The sequence below is a fragment of the Lagopus muta genome, chromosome 6, assembly GCF_023343835.1.
Source record: "Lagopus muta isolate bLagMut1 chromosome 6, bLagMut1 primary, whole genome shotgun sequence".
NCBI classification, from domain to species: domain Eukaryota; kingdom Metazoa; phylum Chordata; class Aves; order Galliformes; family Phasianidae; genus Lagopus; species Lagopus muta.
In genome coordinates, this window is record NC_064438.1 from 41,969,185 (window position 1) to 41,990,413 (window position 21,229).

Sequence of the window (21,229 nt, forward strand, 5' to 3'; positions counted from 1 at the left end):
TGACTGCTGTGACAACCTTTCTATCCCCCTCAGTCCACAAACCTGTGATGTGGGTGCTTTGTACTGCTGAAGAGAAAAACAAATGGTTTCATAAGATATTTTCACTGCCTCAAAATCCCCTCAAAAACCTGAAAGCTTACTGCTAATTTGTCAGGATTCAAAACAGACGCGATCTGTTTGATCATTCTGCCTATACTTGTGTTTGGCTGTTTTTGGTTCCTCTTTTCTTTCAGGTGATCATTCTGTACCATGGTGAAATGTTTTTCTGCTCTCAAGGGGATCTTCTGGTAGAACTGCATGTAAAGTCTCTTGCTCATTCATTTCTGAGTTTGAAGGTGTAATTATGTAACCTCTTATTCTTGACCCTTGATCATAGAATCGTAGACTCATAGAACCGTAAGATTGTGGAATGGCTTGGGCTGGAAAGGATTGTAAAGATTATCTAGTTCCAACCCGTCTGCCATTGGCAGGGTTGCCATCCACTAGATTAGAGTGCCTGGGGCCCCAAGCGTCCTTGAACATCTCCAGGGATGGGACATTCCATAGTTTCTCTGGGTAATCTGTTCTAGTGCCTCATCACCCTATAAGTAAAAAATTTCCTCCTAACATCTAATCTAAATCTCATATCTTTTAGTTTAAAACCATTCCTCTTCCTATCATAATCAGATCATATATAATTCTGTCTCCTTCCTGATTATTAGCTTCCTTTAAGTATTGTAGGCTGCAATGAGAACTCGTTCTTCTCCAAGCTGAACAATCACAACTCCCTCAGCCTGTCTTCACAGGCGAGGCACTCCGGTCCTCTGAGAATCTTCAAAGCCCTTCTCTGAACCCACTCCAACAGCTCCACAGCCTTCTTGTGCCCCAGGCCTTGACAGATAATTCTAGATGGGACCACACAAGGGCACAGCGGGGGACAGTCCCTTCTCTCTCCCTATTGCCACCCCTCTGTTAATGCTGCCCAGGAAACTGTTGGTCTTCCAAGCCAGAAATGCACGTTGTTCATTCATGTCAAGCTTAATCGTCAGGGTAGTGTCTTTATATCTTCTTTACTTAAGTGAAAACAATTTTCTTTTTCACCTATTGCTTTTTCAGTGGATGTTCTAAAATAAACAGAAAGGATTAGAAACAGCTTCACAAAGTGGCATTACCCCCTTATAGTAATCAAGGGATTAGTCCAGAAAAAGTAAAAGTCAATAAATTGCAATAGAAAATCTACATTCTTCTTTGTATCCTATTGCATGTAATTAACTTGTACTGGAATTGAAAGATGGTTAACAAGGTTTAGCAGGTAGAGCTACAAGATTTTTTAAACGTTGTAGAAATGGTTTGCTAGTCTTTTGTGAAGTGCTTCATGGAAATCAATAAAAACAGCTATAAAAGCTGTGGTACGAGGCTTGGGGGTCTATATTATAAATTTTTTATATAAAACTGCTTTAAAATTATTTTCTTCCTCCCAACTTCTAGAAATACTCATAATTTTATTAACTGTTCTATCATGTTTATTGAGCTGAAAGAAAACTCTCGGATCATTCAGAGAGACTCTGCAATAACTGCAACAATCCCCTTGAAAATACAAAAACTTACAGAAGTAGACTTATCATAGATGGAGTGAAAGAATGACTTTTGCTTGCTGGACCTGTGGATAAAAAAGTGCAAATGAATCTGTTTCTTTATTCACTAAAATTTTAGAAAGTGTGAGATCTTGATGTCCTTTGGGAGACAGGGCAGATGGCCTTGCAATCAGAAAGTGATGCTTTTTCTAGAGCAGATTGATAGTCTGCCTTCTAGCTTTTTTTGCTTAAAATGAAAGAAGATGGATGAATGCATAACAACAAATTTAATGAATGCAGTGCCACCGAGGTGGATTTTTAGTTCTATGTCGTGCAACTAGAGTACTGCTGACAAAAGCTTCCGCTATTTTTTCCTAAAAAGTAAATGCTCAGTGCCAGAACCAGAGAAAAAAATTAATTATTTTAAAAGCTGGTGATGATAATGAAAAGGACCTTCGTGATTTTGCTGAGAATTTGATAAAGGAATAGCATACCTGAACCAATTCAGTGCTATTCACAAGATTTTACTTATGCTTTTTACTCTTATCAGTCTAATAAGTAGCTAGGCCTACTATAAATAAATTTTTTGACTGTGTGTTGATTTCAGCCAGTTCCTTTTCTTGTCTTTCTATTTTTCCTTCGTATGTTGCATACAATAAGAACAAACAAATAGGTAGGAAAAAAAAAAAGAAATAATGCATAAGAATGTGCTTCTTATGTCCATTGTGATTTAGCCATGCAAATTACTTCTGTTTCATCAGACACAATTAATGGTTGTCTAGATTAATCCATATTTGTGCAATTGTTTACAGCATGAAAATTAAGATGTTCTATCAGTGATTTATTAGTAGAATTTTTTTTTCCTGCAGAATTTTTACTTAAAATGATACAATATGCAATGTGGTACAATATGCAATGCGTTTGTCATGGTTTTCTTTGGTTACAAAACTGCAACAAATTTTTTTTTTCATTTCATCAAATATAATTAAATATAATAATTTTGTATTTCAGTCCTGCCTACTCATCTATTATCTTCCAATATGGCTGTCATCAGATGGCATCTGGGTAGAACAATTTTGAACAAAACTTGATTTGACTCTCTAAAGTGTTTAGCAGAGAACAGAAAAAAAACAACAACAAAAATCACCAATAATAATAATAAAAAATCGCTACAGCAACCACCAAAGAAAAAAGAGTTATTTTCATCAGATTTTGACCAGCTTATGTCCTTACACCAATCAACTTGACAAAGAAATTGCAAACAGAATGCTTTGAATCTTCTTGCTCAATATTAAAGGTTAAGTGTTTAAGACCAGAAATTTTAAGAATCTACTAAACGTTCAGATCCCTGTGTCCTGAAACAAGGGAGAGAAGAGTGGCCGAAGGCAGCCGTAAGAAATAGTTTGTCATTATACCTTCAAAAGCTAAATGCAGAAATCCCTTGGAGACAAGAAGGGTATGCCTCCAGTAGGTTAAATCTATGAAGTGTGACATCCCAAGGCATTACAGACAGTATTACAAGGTTATACCTAATAATATGGAAAAAACGGAAGGTAACAATGGGCTAAAGAGAAAGGAGATGGGAAAGAAGAGATGAGATGGGGAATAGTCTAATGGTATATTTTTGTTTCATTATTAATTTTATTTTGAATCAGGCTCTAATCCCTATATTTCAAAACAGTAGAAATCTACCATTTGAGTTGTATCACAAAATATTCCAAAGTCTGCTTCAGAACCCATCTGATATTTTCATCTTAATCTCACCACAGATGTGGGAGCTCAGAAAAAACCTGTTGGAGGAGAGGGGTTCTTCAGTTCACTGTATATCTAATCAAAGTTCTTCAATTGTTTCTTAAGGTTGAAAAGAACATATTCAACCCTTCAACTTGTTTAGAATTCAAGACAGAATACAATATCTAAATAACTCATTGCTCTGCCATTCTAAAGGCAACTCCTCTTCTCCTTGCCCCCACCCCAACTTCTGTTTCTTCTGCTCTCCACTTCCTCAAACATTTTTTAAAATAATTGATTTTGCAAAAAATTGATGAAGAATTCACATTGCATTTTTTTTCCTTCTGTCAGCAGCACAAATTTAAAGCCTGATACAAAATACACCATTACTGATAAAAACAGAAAGCAGAATTGTTTCCAGCTACTTCTACTTTTTGTCTTGCAAGCAGCAACATTCATTCTAGCATTATATCTGAGAACGAACAAAAAAAAAAAAAAAAAAAAAAAAAAAAAAAAGACATTTATAAAGAAGACAATTTTTCATAATCTTTTTAAATGTTACCCTATTTCACATCCACTTTAAAACAAATAAGGTTGCATTACAGGTCAGTAGGCCATCATTCCAGGCTAGCCATCTTGTATAATCAAAGAAAATTTAAAGAAAATGCTACATTTTCTTTTCACTTTACAGCTTTTCAACCCTGCAAAGCAGTTTGGTAATAAATACATAAATGCTACAACAGGGAAGGAAAAAAAAGAAAATGAAGCCCAAACAACCAGACTATAACTAGGATTAATAATTGAGGGAAGGGGGTGGGGGGAGCAGTTTAAACAGAGCGTGCCGAAGGCAGAAAATGGGGGAAGTTTTCCTAGCTGCGGCTCCACGCCGAGCGTTGTGCTCTGCTGCCACCTGGGCCGCGCCGCAGGACGTGCAGCCCACAGAGCTCGCCGTGCACCTGGGCGGCATCGCCCACTGGCCTGGGAACCTCGCTAGGGTCTGAACGGGGTCAGTCCTCATGTCTTACTATAAATATGATGTGTAAATTATGTTTTGTTGTGCTTTTTTTGTTTTTGTTTTTTGTTTGTTTGTTTTTTTTGAAGGGAGGGTGTAGGGGGAAGTAAAGAAGGGTTCCAAACATCACAACTTGGAGAAAGCATATATAAATGAATATTAGAAACCTAAAGGACTTCACAGATTTCCTTGTATTCTCCCTATGTCTCCGTGTTACAGTGCTATAGCCAACGTTGTCTTGACACCAGGCTTTGCTGAGCTGATAGCACTGACTTTGGAGAGTTTTCACACACTTTATTACAGCTTTGAATTGCACATGAGTTTTGGGGTTTTTTTTTTTTCTTCTTTCTTATTGTTGTTTCCCCCCATTTTAAGGCTCTCCTGTGCTTTGGAGGAAACATGTTCTGGTATGCTAAATTTTGCTAGTGGTAAATATTTCCTTTGGCTATGAAGTGCATGTGTAAAAAAGGCTGTTTGTTTGTTTGTTTGTTTGTTTTTTGTTTTATCCCCTATGAAAATAAGCTCCTTTCTTACTTGCTCTGCTGTTATTGATAACCCGTAAAGGAGACAGAGCTGAAGGTCTGAGTGAAATAGTACTTTCAGATATTTACTTTTAGCCACATCAAGTTGAGGAAAACGCAATTCTGTGTGAACTCCATACAATGCATGTGATGCTTTGCATACCAAACCTGGCGACAAAGGGACTGCAGGTGAGTCCCCCGGGGACTGCTCTGCCGGGAGGATTTTTCCAGTCCCTAACCACGGAAGTATTCAGCTTTCCAACTGTTCCCCAGAGTTGGCTGTTCTGATTTGTTTCAATTCAAGAACAGAAAAGGACATGTAATGAAGAGTCCCCCAGCAAGTAAGCAGTGCCCGTGCGACAAGCAGGGATGCAAAGGGTTAAGACGCTGACTTGCTTGCTAGGCAAAGTTTGAGGAAGAATGTCTTGAGGCTGAGCGCGCCGCAGCACCGCGTTTGAAATCTGTCACCCTCACTTAGGAGCTCCGCATCTCCGCTTGTCACCGGTGAATAATGATCACGCGGCGATAAGATCGCGCGGTGGCGGTGCGCCGGAGCCGCCGGGGGAGAAGCAGAGGGAAATTACGGGCGTTTAACGTTGCGGAGGGGTTTCCTCGGTCGTCGGTGGTTTCAGAGTCATAAGACCGGCTGGACAGAGGCTTGGGAAGTATATTTCCTTCCTCCTTTCCTTGAAAGAAACCTTGGGCGATGGTGTTCATCGGCAGCTATGGAAAACAGAGACCTTGGTGGTGATCCTTAAAACAGTACGATGCCGGACACCAGCTGTTCTGCCACTTTCCCCCCTTGCAACCGGCCGGACCCGGTGGGCTTTGGGTGATTACCGGAGACATCCGCATGAGCAGGTAATGGCTAAAGTCTCTTCTGGATTGACACGATCTTGATATGACCAAAGTGTGTCCTGAATATCTTTCTTTGATGAGAAGCGTGGGCTGGAGGTGGAACCCCACCCAACCCTGTGAACCCCGGGGAAGGACAGCAGCCCGCAGCCTTGCTGGAGTTTTCGTGCTTCCACTTTGCTCCGTGGTGGGGGGGGAGGGTACCACGGGGCAGAAATGGCCCTGATCGACAGAGGCGCGCTCTGCCAGATCTCTGCCTGAGGTAGCGACAGGTTGGTAATACTGGGGATGGGTGAAGAGAGGATGAGGAAACGTTCAGGAGAAAATGCACCGGTTTTCCATCAGCTTCAGGAAAGAGCCATAAATCATGCACATATAAGTACTATAAAAGTATGCAGAGCTTTAAAAAAATCCAACAAAAGAAGACAGGTCTTGAAAAGTCAAAGAGAACACAGGACAACCTTTTTTAAAAAAGGTTGTTCGTTCGCCTTTGGACCCTGCGGGGCTTCTGCTCCTTTCATCTCTCGGGACCAGCTGGAAGCTGCAGGCAGAGATTCGACTTCAGAGCTGCTCCGTCTCTTTGCCGGGGACGGCGGCTGGTCCCGCGGCTCTGAGCCGCGCCGGCCCAGCCCTGTGCGGGTGGCCGAGCCCAGCGGAGGGGCTCGGAGCGTGGGGGTTCCATTACGGGAGCGTGGAACCCCGAGACAGCAATTTCTCTCTGCGAAGCTAGGAGAAGAGGAGATGTCCCCCCCTCAGTTTTTTTTTTCCCCCTCGCCGAGCCCCATACGGAATGCCAGGCTACCTACGCTCCCCCTTTCACACTTCCTTCCCGCGTCCGCGTAGGTGAGGGTACAAGTCCCTCTCCGAGCAGGCAGCAAGGCTCTGCTTGGGGGCTGTAATACTCGAGGCTCCCCCTCTGCGGGACCTGGGGGCGAAGCCGCGCGCTGCTCACCGGGTCAGGCTGACCTGCGACCCGCCTGCTCGGAACGCCTCTTAAGCTGGGAGTGAGTCAGCCCTCCCCTAGAGAAGGGCGAGGGAGGTGCGGAGACAATGGCGAGTGAATCAGCTCCTGAAAGTACGGCTGAGCTGAAATCGCGAGGCAGCGCGCAGCTGGGGGTGAGGGGGAAGCACACCCCAAGGCATTTCATTCGCCTTTTCTGTTTCCTGGACACATGGCATTGATCAGCTCTCCTCCATACCTTCCCAGCCTTTCTCTCTTTAAGTAACTCGCAGCCAAAGCCATACTATGCATTTTCTTTGCTAATGGAGGAATTTGAGACAAATCCTCACTTCACACCCCACGTCCTACCTTGACGGCTGCATCCCATTGCCCGGGTGCTTCTCAGTGTTAAACGCTCTCCTACCTGGGCTTGTCAGGACAAGGTAAGAACCTACTAGGGAACTGGGTTACCCCGAAACAAGCCCAGATAACTTGATATACACACACGAAGTGCTGCAGAAGGGATTAGTACGGGGGCGTTGCTAGCGCTTTCGGGCAAAAGGTGGTTTCCCCAGCGGTTTTAAAGCTTTCTTGGCTGAGCATAAAAACCAGACGGAATACTGAAGGAGCTCTGTCTCTTCCCTGAGGGCTAGACTTTCTTTCATTCTGTGCTATATTTATCCCGTGCTGCTGTTGCCCACCTAAAAGTTCGCAAGGGGGAGGGAGATGAATAGAAAGGGAAGGGGCGAGAGGCGGACTCAAGTGCCGGCAGAACACGAAATATCGCCATGTTGGCGGAGAGCTCGGCTCTGATTATAGCTATCGAGGGCATCTCCCAGCTAGGTCTGCAGCTCGCGGACCAGCTTGCTCCCCGCCTTCCCTTCCAATACCCCCTCAAGGACCCCCGAGCAGCGCTGCTGAGGCCGCCTGCCACGGAGCGCGGCGATCCCTACACCCTCCTTCCGCTCCGCCTCGGCTGCCGGCGAGGCGGGGCGCGCGGTGGGGGCCGCGCACTCTTGGAGTACCGCCCGCCCGCTGCTGCCCCTCGCTGCGAGCCGGGGGCGGGGAGGAGTGAGATGGGAGGGAGGTCGCTGCTGAGCTGCCATCAGCAAGCAATGGGTTAAGAGCGGGAGCCAAAAAAAAAAAAAAAAAAAAAAAAAAAAGGAAAAGAGAAAACGTAGCCTGACTTTGCCTCTTGGAAAGCTTTAGGTTGCAGCCTGCCTTCCAAGCATTCTTTAAACTAGAAATGTGGGAGGGACTCCAGGGGAGAGAGAGGAGAGAGAGATGGCTATCAACTGAATTCATTACTGTAAACATCTCCCTGGGGTGTCAGGCAGGGAGGAAAAAAAGGCACGACTCACATTAGCAGGGAATAGTCAGATCTGAGGCATCATTACTGCTAAGATCAGCCTGTAACGCCGGCTGAAGGCAGGCGCGGCACTCGGAAGGAGCTAGCCGCACGCATTCATACATACACTCACATCTATTTGTTCGATGCCTCCGACGACGACCAAGGGTCCTGGGTCTCCGTGCCAGCTCCTCATGTGATCCTCTCATCATTTCTAGAGGACAGAGAGAGGGGGGGAAAAAAAAGAAAAGAAAGAAAGAAACGTCCTTGCGGCCCCTTCTCGTTTCTTTTTACCGGAGAAGGAGAAGCAGCGAGGGAGAGGAGCAAATCGAGGAGAGAAAGTGCGTTGGGGATGCCAGAGCCGTGGGCTGCGCGCCGTAGGAGGAGGTGGCGGAGAAGGGGGGAGGACGATGCCGCTGCCTCCTAAGGGAGGAGGGAGGCGCGGGGGCCGCTCCGGAGAGGAGCGGCGGCGGGCAGCGGGCCCCAGGGGCTGGCCAGGAGCGGCAGGCGGCGGCCAGAAGCGAGGAGCGGCGGCGGCAGCGGAAAAGTTTTGGTGTAGGGGGCCAGAGGCGCAGAGGGGGATTATGATCGGTGCCGGCGAGCGATTCCCAGACACTGTCAGGTACAGTTGGGATTTCATTTCTCTCTCTTTTCTTTCCTGCTAATTCTAGCCCAGGCGATTTAAAATCCCGGTGCCCTTTGAGAAGGCAAAGTTGAGGGGCCGGGATCGCGTGCGCCTCATTAGAGCCCCGTGCCTGCAAGTGTGCAGCAGCAGGCACACGCACATTTTATGAATGGCCGGCGGCAAGTGTGAGGAGGGTCGGCGGGCGGTTGAACGGCAGCGCTCGGGTCGGGAGCTCTCAGCCGCCCGAGTAACCAGGTCCTTGGGCTTGTTTCGGTGTCGAAAGCAGCCCGCAACCCCCAGCCCCCGCCAGGCGCCGCGCAGAGCAGCCCTCCTGCTATAGGAAACCACCGAGCGCGCGTACGAGCGCGACCATAGCCGCGTTCAGGGAAGTGGTTTGGAGAAACGGGAACTTCAAAAGATGAGGCTCGATCGGTGGAGGCAGTCGTCTGAACTCCACGCTGGCCAGTGTTCCGAGGTGTAAAGGACGGGAAGAGCAAGGAGCTGCGGCCTCCGGGAGGTTTCGTCACGTTCCCATCAGCAGCCCCCGGAGCGGGGTCTGGTTAGTGAGTGAGTAGGGCGAAGTGAAGGGAATGGGATCAAGGTTTCTGAGTACGAGGGAGCTCCTCATAGAGCTCTTAAGTTAGAGGTGATCTCTGGCAAAATAATTACAAATATTGGAAAGGGAGTGGGCAGGGGGAGGGGAATAATGAGCAGAGAAACAGATCGCAAAAAGAAATCAAACAGCTGGAAAGATCTCTCTAGAGCAAGAGATATAATCCCGTGAAAGATAAAGAAATCAGTAGCAAAGCAGGAAAGTAAGACTGTCCACCTTCTTTTTGTAGTGGGAATCAGTCAGCAGGAGCTTTTAATTAATTTTAATGGAGGAAATCTGTTTTAAGGCTTACAATAAGCTAATAAAACCAGGCACAAATCCGTGTAAATTCCTGTACGGTGTGTGGAAAGTACTGATTAGATTTCTTCAGATGCTTTTTTTTTTTTTTTTTTTTTTTTCTTCCCCAATGCAGAGCTCAGCTAAAGAGAAAGGGAGAGGTTCCTTGCATGAGAAGATACTAAAGCAAGGCAAACCTCTTTCAACCACACACACAGGCACACAGAAAGAAGGTGTATGTTAAAAATATGTTTACTTAGTGCAGTGCTTGTAGGGAGATTAAACCATTTTAAAGTTTGGGATTGATCACTACTTTGGTTACAACAAATGCCAACTTCTGTGGGGCATTCATTTTTTTCTTTCTCTGACATCGCACCTTTATGGAACTGCATTTTCAGAGACAACTTGTGGGTTGGTTTTAGAAATGTATGTTTTTGGGAGGGGGAAAATGTCTGTCCTGGCATTTTTTTCAAAACTTTTAAAAGGTATCATATCTGTAATCCTACCCACCATTCTTTCCTTCTTTCTTTTAACTCTTTAAGATACGCAATGCTATCAATGAGATTTAATCAAAATGATACAAGAGATGTTAGTGTTGATCTTGTTTCTGAAAATGTGGGAGAGATTTCAAACATCATTATCATTGATAGAAGATTTTCTATTTAAACTGCTGTTCTCTATCCTGATAAGGTAGTTAAGCAGTTAAAAGTGATAGTGAAGAACTGGAATAGTGTAGGTAAAAAGTCAGAGCACTGTGTGAATACAGTGTCTATACAACTACCTGCAGCTAACAGTCGGCAGTGGTTTTTTTCCAAAGTTCCAGTCTGTAGCAAGAAGTCATGCTGGAATGCATCCAACATTCTTGAAAGATTCACTCCTTACACACATGTGCACCCTATACTTTGTATAAGGTGATGTTATCTGTATTTGGCTTTGAGAGTCTGGATCTAATTTAAGCCACTGCTACAAGTCACATTTATATCCTGGCCTGCTGGGTAGTTTGATTTAGGATGTAGACATATCTCCTTTCTGGAACCCTACACCCTCCCAGTTGGAATCTGCATTACATAGGCTATGTTTTTTTTTTTTTTTTTTTTTTTTTTTTTTCTAAGAATAAATAATGTGCTTACCTTTAAATGCTTAAAATAGCAGTACCCAAAACATGGCATGTCATTAGTGTTGACTTCCCTACCCTTCGTGCAGAAAGGATGGAGAGACAGTTTTACCAAACCAAGAAAACAAAAAGAATTTCAAACAAACATCACTATCAGGCTTTTCCTGTACTGTACTTTCTATTTAAAGAACTACAAAGAAAGCACACTTAGGATAATATTGTTTCCAGGAAGGTGAGAACTTTATTTCTTAAAAATTTTTACTACCCCTTTAATCTCGAATTCATTTTTCACAAGATTACTTTCAGGCTGTTACCAGACTGATTCAAATCCAGTCCATTAGTGACCTCTATCTGTGAGAAGTGTGTAGTCAGAGGTGTTTTCTTCCTTTTTTTTCTCTGTTGTGGCTTGGAAACACAGGTTTTCTATCACTTTGGTCTTTTATTCCTGCATCTAGCTTGTCAGGTTGTCAATACTATATTTGTCACTGACTGAGTTTTGCTAGTAATTTAAACAGGAAAATAAGAAAACTAAACTCTAGTTCCAAATGTGTTTCAAGAACTTGAAAAAAAAAAAAAACAACCAAATTTCAGAAAGCTATTTGAGTGATAATGAACATTTGCAAAAAATCTGAAAAATAAAAAGGGTATTAAAAATCAATAATAAAGAAAGTGCATTTATGTTGGTCTTATGGTTTAATACTTACTTTAAAGCTGGCTGACTGTATGTGAAATTTTATTGCCCTTGAGTGCTTACATAATATCTGAAACTTGAGACAAACACTCCGACCAGATATATTATAAGTAGACTTTATAGTAGCAGAGTGTTTAAAAAATGAAAAAATAAAATATCCAGCTGTGTCTATATTAGGAATACATGTCAGAGATCAAGGAAAAGGGGGTCTTTATAAACAGATGGTCTCTTTTAGTGGATTATTAAATCCAGCTTCCCAATACTAATTTGTCTCTTGTTTATATCCACATCTATATTCCATGTTTTAGTTAGTGATTATAAATGGCAGTTGAGGACTTGACCAGCAATATCTTTGGGTAGGTGAATACCATTGTTTGACATTTCCCAGACTGTGGTTGATTACCTCAGCACTTGGTAATATGATGGTTTTAGGTGCTTCCTTCCCTCCCCCTTGGGCTTTCATTTCAGAAGTTTCTCTGTCAATGCTTTTTATTTATTTCTTCAAGAAACCAAAAGAACTGGAACTTGCCCTAAAGGTATAAAAATTACATTTTATTTTCTTTTGGTGAAATAAGTATTTATTAAAAAAAAAAGAAAAACATGATATATAACTATTATTGTGAAGTAGGCTAATTTAACATACACTAAAGATACAAGCTTTAGTCCCCCTAAAGCTATACATAACCTATTCCTTTCAAGTAACTGACTTCTTTTAAAGAAAAAAACAACCACAAAAAAGTCATCATTAAAATATTTTTCTTGACAGGGATGTTTTATTCATGTAGGCCCAATCTTTAATCCATACGTAATACCCAGAAAGGAATCATTTTAAACAAAAACTATTATCTGCTTAACAAATTGTACTCTAGACACATCAAAATATATCTCTCAGTAATAGTAAAATTTAATCTAACATTTTCAGCCACTGGTGAAAACTATTGGGAACTTTTTATATATTCCTTTTAAATTGGTGATTTAGGCAGCTAAACTGTTTTTTGTTGTTGTTTTCATACTGATTTTCCCTCTTTGATTCCTTCTTCTGGTGTAGCCCTTTGAACTGAACCAAAACTAAATACTAGCAACGTTTTCAAAACAAGTCCATCATTCAACATTCCTGAAAACGATACATACAGGGCATGAAACATCTCTTCTAAAAAGAAATATTGTGCTGTTGTGTTCCACCTGGAAGCAATCTTCTGTACATTCTATTTCAAGCTATAGCTGTTTTATTTATTAATTTGTACATTTTTTGTTGTAGTTTAAAAAAAAACCAAAACACATTTCTATTCTAGCATAACATAGAAAAACATGTAACCTGTAGAATTGTTAGTCATTCAAAGGCATACTGTCATTGAAACAGATCCTTCAGTCCTTGCAGACAAAAATTAATAGGCTTTGGATATGCAGGATAAGCACATTGCTAGACTTGAAAGGAAAATTTACTTTGGCTTCAAGTGAGAGGGAACTTGCTTCCAACATGGAGTGGTCAGTATTTGGTAGGACCTGCTCCTTGAAGCAGGGTATTAAAGGTCATGGTTAACATTCTCACTTGGCTTTTAAATGAAAAGGCCATTTCCATAACTATTAATCACTACCACATTTTCATAAGATAAATTAACACCGTAATTTTCTGTGACAGTTATGGGTTAAAGACTTCAGTCAAAATAATATGAAAAGGTAAAATAATTTTAAAAGGGAGTTTGGAGAATAATCTATATATTACTGTAACAGTGTGCAGTCTAGTTTTGTAAATCCTGGCCCAGATGGGGATATGTCTTGAGCCATGGATTGCAGAAGAGGGCTTTTAGTTCCTTTTATCATCATTTGTGACCATATGACAGCTAAACCATTTGAATAGAGGGGGAAAAATTCTCTTTGGTGAAACTTCTTTATTATAGCCATGCTGTCATGTGAAGTCCAGTTACCTCAAAAATGCAATTAAAAAAAAAATCACATAGACATCAAATTAGTTCTTTCATTAAGACATGCTAGCTATGATTGAATTAATCTGAAACTATTCTACAATCTCTATTCTGACAAAATTATGTTAATGTCAGGGATCTTGATGAAGAATTAAAGGATTACAGCAAAAGATTTAGATTAATCTCCGTGATTTGTTAGCCATTTACTGTCATGCATAGTGACTCCAGCTCAGTCTGGGCAGACAAGATGCTAGGCTCTTCTTGTAGTAAGTACTGTAAACTGTTCGGAAATACTTCGTGACCCATTAAGAGCAGAAAAAGTCAGAGCTTTGAATGAAAAGCCTCATCAGCACCTTCTCAGAACTGAAATGTGTGCAGCAGTGTCACTCCCAATTCCTGCTGGCAGTCTTTGTTATCCTCTCATCAAAACCAACAGGGAAAATTAAGCTGAAGAGAAAAGCTTTTTGCGACAGTAGTTCTGGTCCAGCGCCATATAGTTGCATGATTAACTCTTACCTTGCAGAGCTGGTCTGTAAGAGTTAAACCCAGAGATATAATATGGGAGAGGGCAGCCCAGGGAGAGAAAAGATGCAGTACTGGGAGTCTTTGGTGGTGCACAACAGAGGACCAAACCTTGGTCAAACTGCAATCTTAGGGTCATCAGCCTTAGGCTTCTAAGTTCAGAGTTGCAACTATTTCTTTCTCTAGAGATATCCTGCATGCTCTTCCTACAGAGAAAGAGAACTGCGGTATTTGACCTGTTTTAAAATGTGTCTGACATTCACACTGTCATTTTAAATGACTACAAGAGGAAATAAATATTATTTTGGACCAAAAACACATTTTTCAAAAGAACAAGAGATGTTAGTAGTTCTAAAGAAGAAACACAACTTATGATTAATGTATTACATATAGATAACTATGTCTATAGTCATGGAGATCACCCTCAGATCCTTAAAAACTTTCAGTTTTCATTTAAAATAATTTTGTTGGTGAATTGCAAATAAAACTAAACAAGAGAAAAAGAATGTATATATTTTCCCATGTGTTGGAATTCTCTAAATTGGTGACAATACTGAGATATTGCTCAATATTATTTCCAAGGTGAATGGGAAGAGTCTGTAGCAAACCTATCTGTACTTAGACTGAACTTCACAGTCTACAGACTAATTTTTAAATTAATATATTTTATTCCAGACTCAATCCTTCTCTTCACTCGCAAGTTAATGTCATAGACACTCTTCTTATGATTAGGGTTTACTCATGAGTAATAATTTGAATACCCCCAATGTGATGTCATTTAGCTGTAATTGAAGATGATACTACCCCATCAGTGATTGTCTGGTTGTATGCTTTCATTAGTAGAGTCTTCACATTTGTTTGTGGAAACAAACTATGTAGATAGCAGTGATTTAAATGACTAGGATTACATCCATATTAGGACTCTAGCAATATGCATGTTCGTCATGGACATAACCTGCATAGTAGCACTGCTGCAAAATCTATCCATAGTCAAGACATTGGGTGTGCATGTCATTTAATGAATGATTATTCTAGTGAGGTAGCAAGTCTATTGCATGTGTAAAATGCTAGTTGAAACCAAGTGAGGTGTCTCTAAATGAAATCTAGATGTTTGTGTTACCTTATAATTTCACTTGTGATCTAGGAAGTTTTTCCTAGGTGATGCTTCTTGTGTCACTGAAAGATTTGCATCAAGCTAAATGTACTCCATTTAGCCGTCTTGTTTGTCTTGTTTCACAGGTTACCTTACTGACTGATCTAGGTTTACCTTATTCCAATTGTTAACAACTTAGCTTTGGTGTTAGTTGTAAGCACTCCTAGGCTAAACATTCTCTCTTAAGCTGTATTACTTGAAAATTTACTGTTTATTTTGTAACAGTTTAGATACCTGAACGTACCTAAAAAAATTTTTTGAAGCTTTATCCTCTAAACACTTGAATTGATATGTGGATTGAATGTGGATTGGGTGGCAAAAGGGACAGAAGGAATCTATTTTCATATTCTAAATCTCTAGATGTATATTGTGTCCTATTGTACTGATCCACAACTATAAGTCCTCACATTATTCATGGAACCAGAAGATCTGGCGGTGGAAAAGGCTAGCCAATAACTCACACTCATAAAATTTACATCCTTGCTTTAAATGTTTTCAAAGATTTCATCTGAGACTTTTTATCCTTTGAACTGCCCATAGAAAATTAATTTCTAACTGAAAATATGAAAAAGAAAAAATTAAAATCATTACTATTCATACTGATATAATTCCCTGTATATAAAGGAAATTTAGCAGTCTACAAACAAATTTCTTCATGCTGAAGATGAGTATACAGTTAGAGACTGTTAAAATTTAACAGAACATGAACACATCCACACAGAGTCATTCCCAACTGTATTGCTAAATCCTGTGTATCAAATTGGTATATGCCCAACAGTGATTTTTGAAACAGCTCGTTTTGGCTTTATGCCACGCTGCTCAGTGAAGAGATTCTTCTTGCAGCATTTCTGCAGTAAATTGTAAAACACATCTTGCCAGTGTCTTTTTTTTTTTATTTGAGAAATTACTTTCACTCTTTGACAAAATTAGTTTCAGAACCTTATTCTTTTGCAGCGCAACAGTTTTTACCCAGCAGCACCTCCATTGCAGTTTTGAAAATACTCAGGAAAGAAAGAAGCACAGTGGGCTCAATCTCTCTTTTTTTTTGTGTATGTTTTGGATGCCATTGACAGAGCCAAGTTGCTTATCACTGTTCTGAGACACCTGAGCCTCTGTGTTAGAGCATCTGGCAGAAGGATTGTTTTATTTGGTCTATCTACCTAGTACCCTATCAAAATCTCCTTTTTTATGCATGTGGTATTGTGATAAATTTGCATGTACAGGCATTCACACAAGGTATAAATATATATATATATATATATATATATATATATATATATATATATATATATAAAATAATAAAAAAAGCTTTCTAAAAGCATTTGAATAGTGAAGGATCATTTAGCAAAATAATTTCCTTCTAATGCTTAGTTAGCATCTTTGTTTTTATTATTATTTAAGTAGATGGCAGTACAGTTAGTGATACTGTAGAATATTGATATGGAAACTGTATGATCTTTCCCAGTTTGTTTGTCTTTGTCCCCTTGCTCTTCTCTTTCATAATTAATAGAGTACTGTTTCCACAACTGGTACTCTGTTTGATATAGTTTTTAAAAGAATGATGCAATTGAATTTTCACATAGTTGTGATTCTGTCTCCATTCCAGTGCTTTAGTTTTTAGTTATGTATAATTCCATTAAAATTCAGTGATTTAATATTAAATAAAAATGTTAAAAATAAAAACTCCCAGTTCAGGAGCTATGGAATTCTCATTGTTATCAAGATGTTAACAATGTTAACAATGTTCTGTCATACACTGTGTAATCTCATCAGTATCTATTTAAATTAATATTTAGTTCTAAATACAGGTTTCAACTAGTTAGTCTATTATCACAGAATTCAAACATTCAGCTCTACCCTCAGATCAGCACAGTGGATCTTTATAAATCTGGAATTAATGAGATGTTAGAGTTGCTGCCAGGAGCTCTGGCAACAGAACTGTTTTTCTGCCCAGATTCCCTTTCCTGCAAAAATTTCTTATCAGCAGATCCACACATCCTACGTTGCAACTGTGGATTTACAGATAAGAGAACAAAAATGACTGAAAGCGGATAGATGGCATAAGCATAAATAGGTTATGAGTTACCAGCTCAAGGGCTTGATCTTGAACACTGGGAGGGGATATCATAAATTTCAGATCCCCCCCTCCCCTAAGGATAAGGAGCTGTCTAGGTGGAAGGGTTTGGCTTTAATTCCTTGCCCTTCATTTGTCCAAATTCAAAAGTGCATAAATCAGTCAGTATGGGCAGAGATGAGTCTGAAATTCATAACCACTCATCTTTGTGACACTGATGAAAACTCTCTTGGATCAAATGCATAGGTATTTTAATTATGAACCTCTGATATTCAGAACTTCCCTTAGGCCATCAATATCTCATATGCAATCATATTTTACAAGCTACTGAATGGTTGTCTGGTTATACATGTGCTGATTGAGAGAAGACATCCTACAGTCTAGTCATCTGGCTGTGGAAAGATGATCTTTAAGCACAGGGAGAATAAACTCCTTTAGATTTCAAATAGCATGAGAATTTGTTCACAAACTAACTAGTTCTTCTGAATATGTTTGGGGAACTTGGGAAGAGGTTTTTTATAGCCCTGTGTATTGTCTTGTGCTGAATGATAACCATGTTTGGTGAAAAGGATTTCATTTACCTCCTTCAGTGTTATGCTAAAAGACTATCTCTTGCATACTAGAAGAAAGACAGACAACAATATAAAAATCAGTAGCCTTGCTATGACATTTACACTCCATCTTATCCTCTGGGGTACTGCCATTGTCATATATTTATATTCTGGTAGCAGCACATTTCTCTCCTGTCTTTGTCTGTCTTTGTTTTCTAAATACATGTGGCAGCATAGGCTGAGTCAGAATTTTGAATTTGTTATTCAGCTGAGAAGAACTTATTTAAAGCTAGAGCTCATTCTATTGTGTCTGCTATATCAGGTATATTGAAGTCACAAAGTATCCTAAAAGTGTTATGAAAACTAAAATAAACAATTATTCAGATGGGAGATTTTATTTTTATTTAAATAGACGTATTTAAGTGTAAGTATTCTGCAGATGTGGGATAAAAGCAGGAAAGGGAAAGTGACTACAAAATAAAGGTGAAAAACAGGATGACAGTGAATAATAAAAATTGTCCAGGCTGTATGAGGCACAGATATAAAAATTCAATTTTCAGTGCAACAGGAAGTTGGAATTTCTCAGTGATCACAGTTTTAACCACCTGATATCTTATTTATTGGAGAGGAGAAGTAGGACAACATACAATCGAGGAGGAGCTAGAAGAGAAAGATCTGTGATGTTCTCTCAGTTATTTCTGTTGTGGAAGAAGCACATGTGAATTATCAGGGAGAATTAGTGCTATCTCGTTGTGTTTTAGCTCTACAATAAAATCCTGGCTGCTTTGGTGAATCAGACCAGGTGAGCTTGTATTCCCTCTTAATATTGTTCCATGTCCTCATTTTTTGTGACCTCAGGTACTCTGCACATTAACTTTAAGGAAAAATATGGGATATGGAATAAAGACGGGATGGAAAAAGTAACTAGTGAGTAACTAATCTCAAATTTTCCTCTTAGGAATGGAGACAGTCCGTTTTACAGAGATAAATTTGTGGAATAGAAGTGGAATGATTATTTGTTTTTTAAAATATGTAACATAGGCTCTGTAAGCTTTTATGTTCTTTAGATTTCTTTTGCCTTTAGACCTTTCATCTGAAAGAGCCTCGAGTTCCATTATGTAATAAAAGACTTAATTTGAGTAAAACTGGGGACAAATGACATTGAAGTGAGTCTTCATTATTCTTGTTTAAAAGAAACATGCTGAAGGAAATGATCATCGTGCACTGCAACACACAGAGTTGTGATGTTGCTCTTGCGTCATTAGTGCATTCATGCTGTCCTGTTGATTAAATCACTGGGTAGGTCAGGCATTGATCAAACTCCATATTGTGGTCTGAGCTTCTAGCATACCTTTGCAGCTGAATGTGAGGCAGAATTCAACAATGAATTTTAAAAACAGTGAGGGGATAAAAAGTGGTGCATGCTGGGGACTGAAAGGACAGAAACTATCTGCATGTGTACATATGGAAAGGCTAGCATTTCTCTTCCTTCAGGTATTTCAAATGCCCACAGTCATCAGCAGTACTAAATCCAGGCATTTAAGGTTGAAATAGATGGGTCCTTTGTGGGGGAGGGTGTTAATATGTGTTCTTGTTTGTTAGATGTGTACAGTCTTTTAACATTTTCAGTGTTCTTCACAAGTGTTCAGGTAGGAATATTTGGGTCAATATGTAACTCTAATAACTTGCATCCTTGTAATTTTACAGAAAGTTTAGCAAAGAACCTGATTAGAATGCAGTTACAGCAACTGTAAGAGAAAAGAAAAACCTCAGTGGAGAGACAGCACTACGTGGGTTAATGTTGGCTATTCACTCAAATGAAGCTTCCTGTGAGTGATAAAATGCAAGTTGGATGGTCTCAGTCAAGTTTCTTGTGGATAGCTGCCCACATGGGAATAATAACTACATAGATCAGCTGTGTGAATAAACCAGGACAGGTGTGGGACTGAACTGCATTGACAGAACTGCTTGAAGGACTGGTGTGTGTGATCCTTCACCAGTGAGTGAAACAGGTCACTATTCCATTTTCACAAGCACTAAAACTCACTCAAGCTTTTTAGATTAATTGGTTTTAAGAAGTTGGATAAAACTTTTTTTTTTTTTTTTTTTTTTTTTTGGTCAGATTTTCAAGTCTCTTATTAGACATTTCAAGGAAATGAAGTACAAGTGAAAATTGAAACACTGAATTATTTCTTACTTGTCATTATTTCTCTCCTGTTCTCAAGAACAATATTATGGCTATTGTTGTATCTTTCCTAACAGACCAGGACAAATAACAAAAAAATGCAATTCTTTTAGAGTTTAAGAGGAGACAATATGACACAGGGTTTCTTCTACTGAATACAAAACCTTTCTGTTTCTGTTTGAAATCTAGACACAGCTTACAGTGATCTATGTGAAATGAAAGGTTGTGGACTTGGGTAACGCACCACTATTAACTGAGACTCATTTTTCCATTCCCTGTCAGTAGTGAAAAGATTTATTATGTAAGGGGGATGAGCTATTCTTTCACTTCCATGTCCTCTTCTTCCTCTGTTCTTACAAAGCAAAGCTGAGCATAAGTCACATTGTGCATTAAGAAGCACATAGACAGAAACTAACTGTACTATTTTTCTTGGTGTAAAAAGTGATATCTTAAATGAAAGACAGAAGGAAGAGTAAATAGCAGGATTGAATCAATGGATTCTGTTGCACAGGCAGACTGAGAAAGCTGCTTGATATTAGATATATAGTACTTGTGTAAATTAGATCTGGAATGGTCCACAGTAGCTGAATATCCACAACATGAAAACTTCTCTATTAAGATAATTGCTAGAGCCAGAACTGTAGAACAAACTTCTTTCCTTAGCAGGGAGGGGAAAGATTGTGGTTTGGTATCTAGTACTGCACTTTTGGGCCCCAGTTGCCTCTGAATCAATATAGAACCCTGCTCATCAGATTTCTCACATGAAGTAAATATACATATTTTTTTTGTTCATTGATTTAACAGGTGACTGATGAGATGTTTGCGCTCAGGATGGTCTATGCTCACGTTTACAGCACTGCTGAAGTTATTTACTGCATAGTTTGAAGTTTCTAATTCATATGTGGATGTGGTTATATAATTTACTGAGGCATCTATTTATACTTCAGTTCATGTTTCTTATATATGTCTTATAGCAATTGCACACCCTTTGCGACTGAAATATTTTCCATGATAGTTTTCAGGCTTGCCACCATTACTTTATCTAATGAGACTTGATTTTCATATGTGTGTGACCAGTACGGGCATGGAATATAACTCTAAAAAATTTACCAGACTAACCTTCATCTCATTTGTGCCAAAGGACTGAAAGCATAGTGGTTTTTATCAACGCAGCTCTAGACTTCTGGCACTTGCATTAAATTTTAACTATTCAGTTTTTGTGAATTTAATAATTTCTCTTGCTACAGGAACTCTATACTGCAGGAATGGGGAGAAAAAATGACAAGTGTCATCTATCAATTTGCCACTTTTTCAGTTCTATTCAGCTTACAGTTGTGCATATTTTGATGATGGTATTGTCTAAGGAAGATAAGAATTGTGTAAGGAAATTGCTTTAATATTGCTGGACATAATTGAGGTCTGCTGCTTTGCAGGTTAACATTTAGAATGTATAGTGAGATTTTATGCTGCTGTCTCCAAACAGAAATGGGAAGCGAAGTGTATAAACCTGCACTAGCTGGTAACTAGTGATGTGTTATAGTAC

General features: G+C 39.8%; 1 protein-coding gene across 8 annotated transcripts in view; it reads left to right on the plus strand.

Annotated features, from left to right (window-relative positions):
- Positions 1 to 3,847: 3,847 nt before the first annotated feature.
- The window catches only part of FLRT2 (fibronectin leucine rich transmembrane protein 2), a 59,323-nt gene continuing 41,941 nt past the window's right edge, over positions 3,848 to 21,229 (plus strand). For 3 of the 8 annotated variants that reach the window (XM_048948611.1, XM_048948609.1, XM_048948607.1), the window contains exon 1: positions 8,319 to 8,582. The gene's annotated coding sequence lies outside the window, so the exon portion shown is untranslated. The other 5 variants (XM_048948613.1, XM_048948608.1, XM_048948615.1 and 2 more) reach the window with 4 other exon arrangements.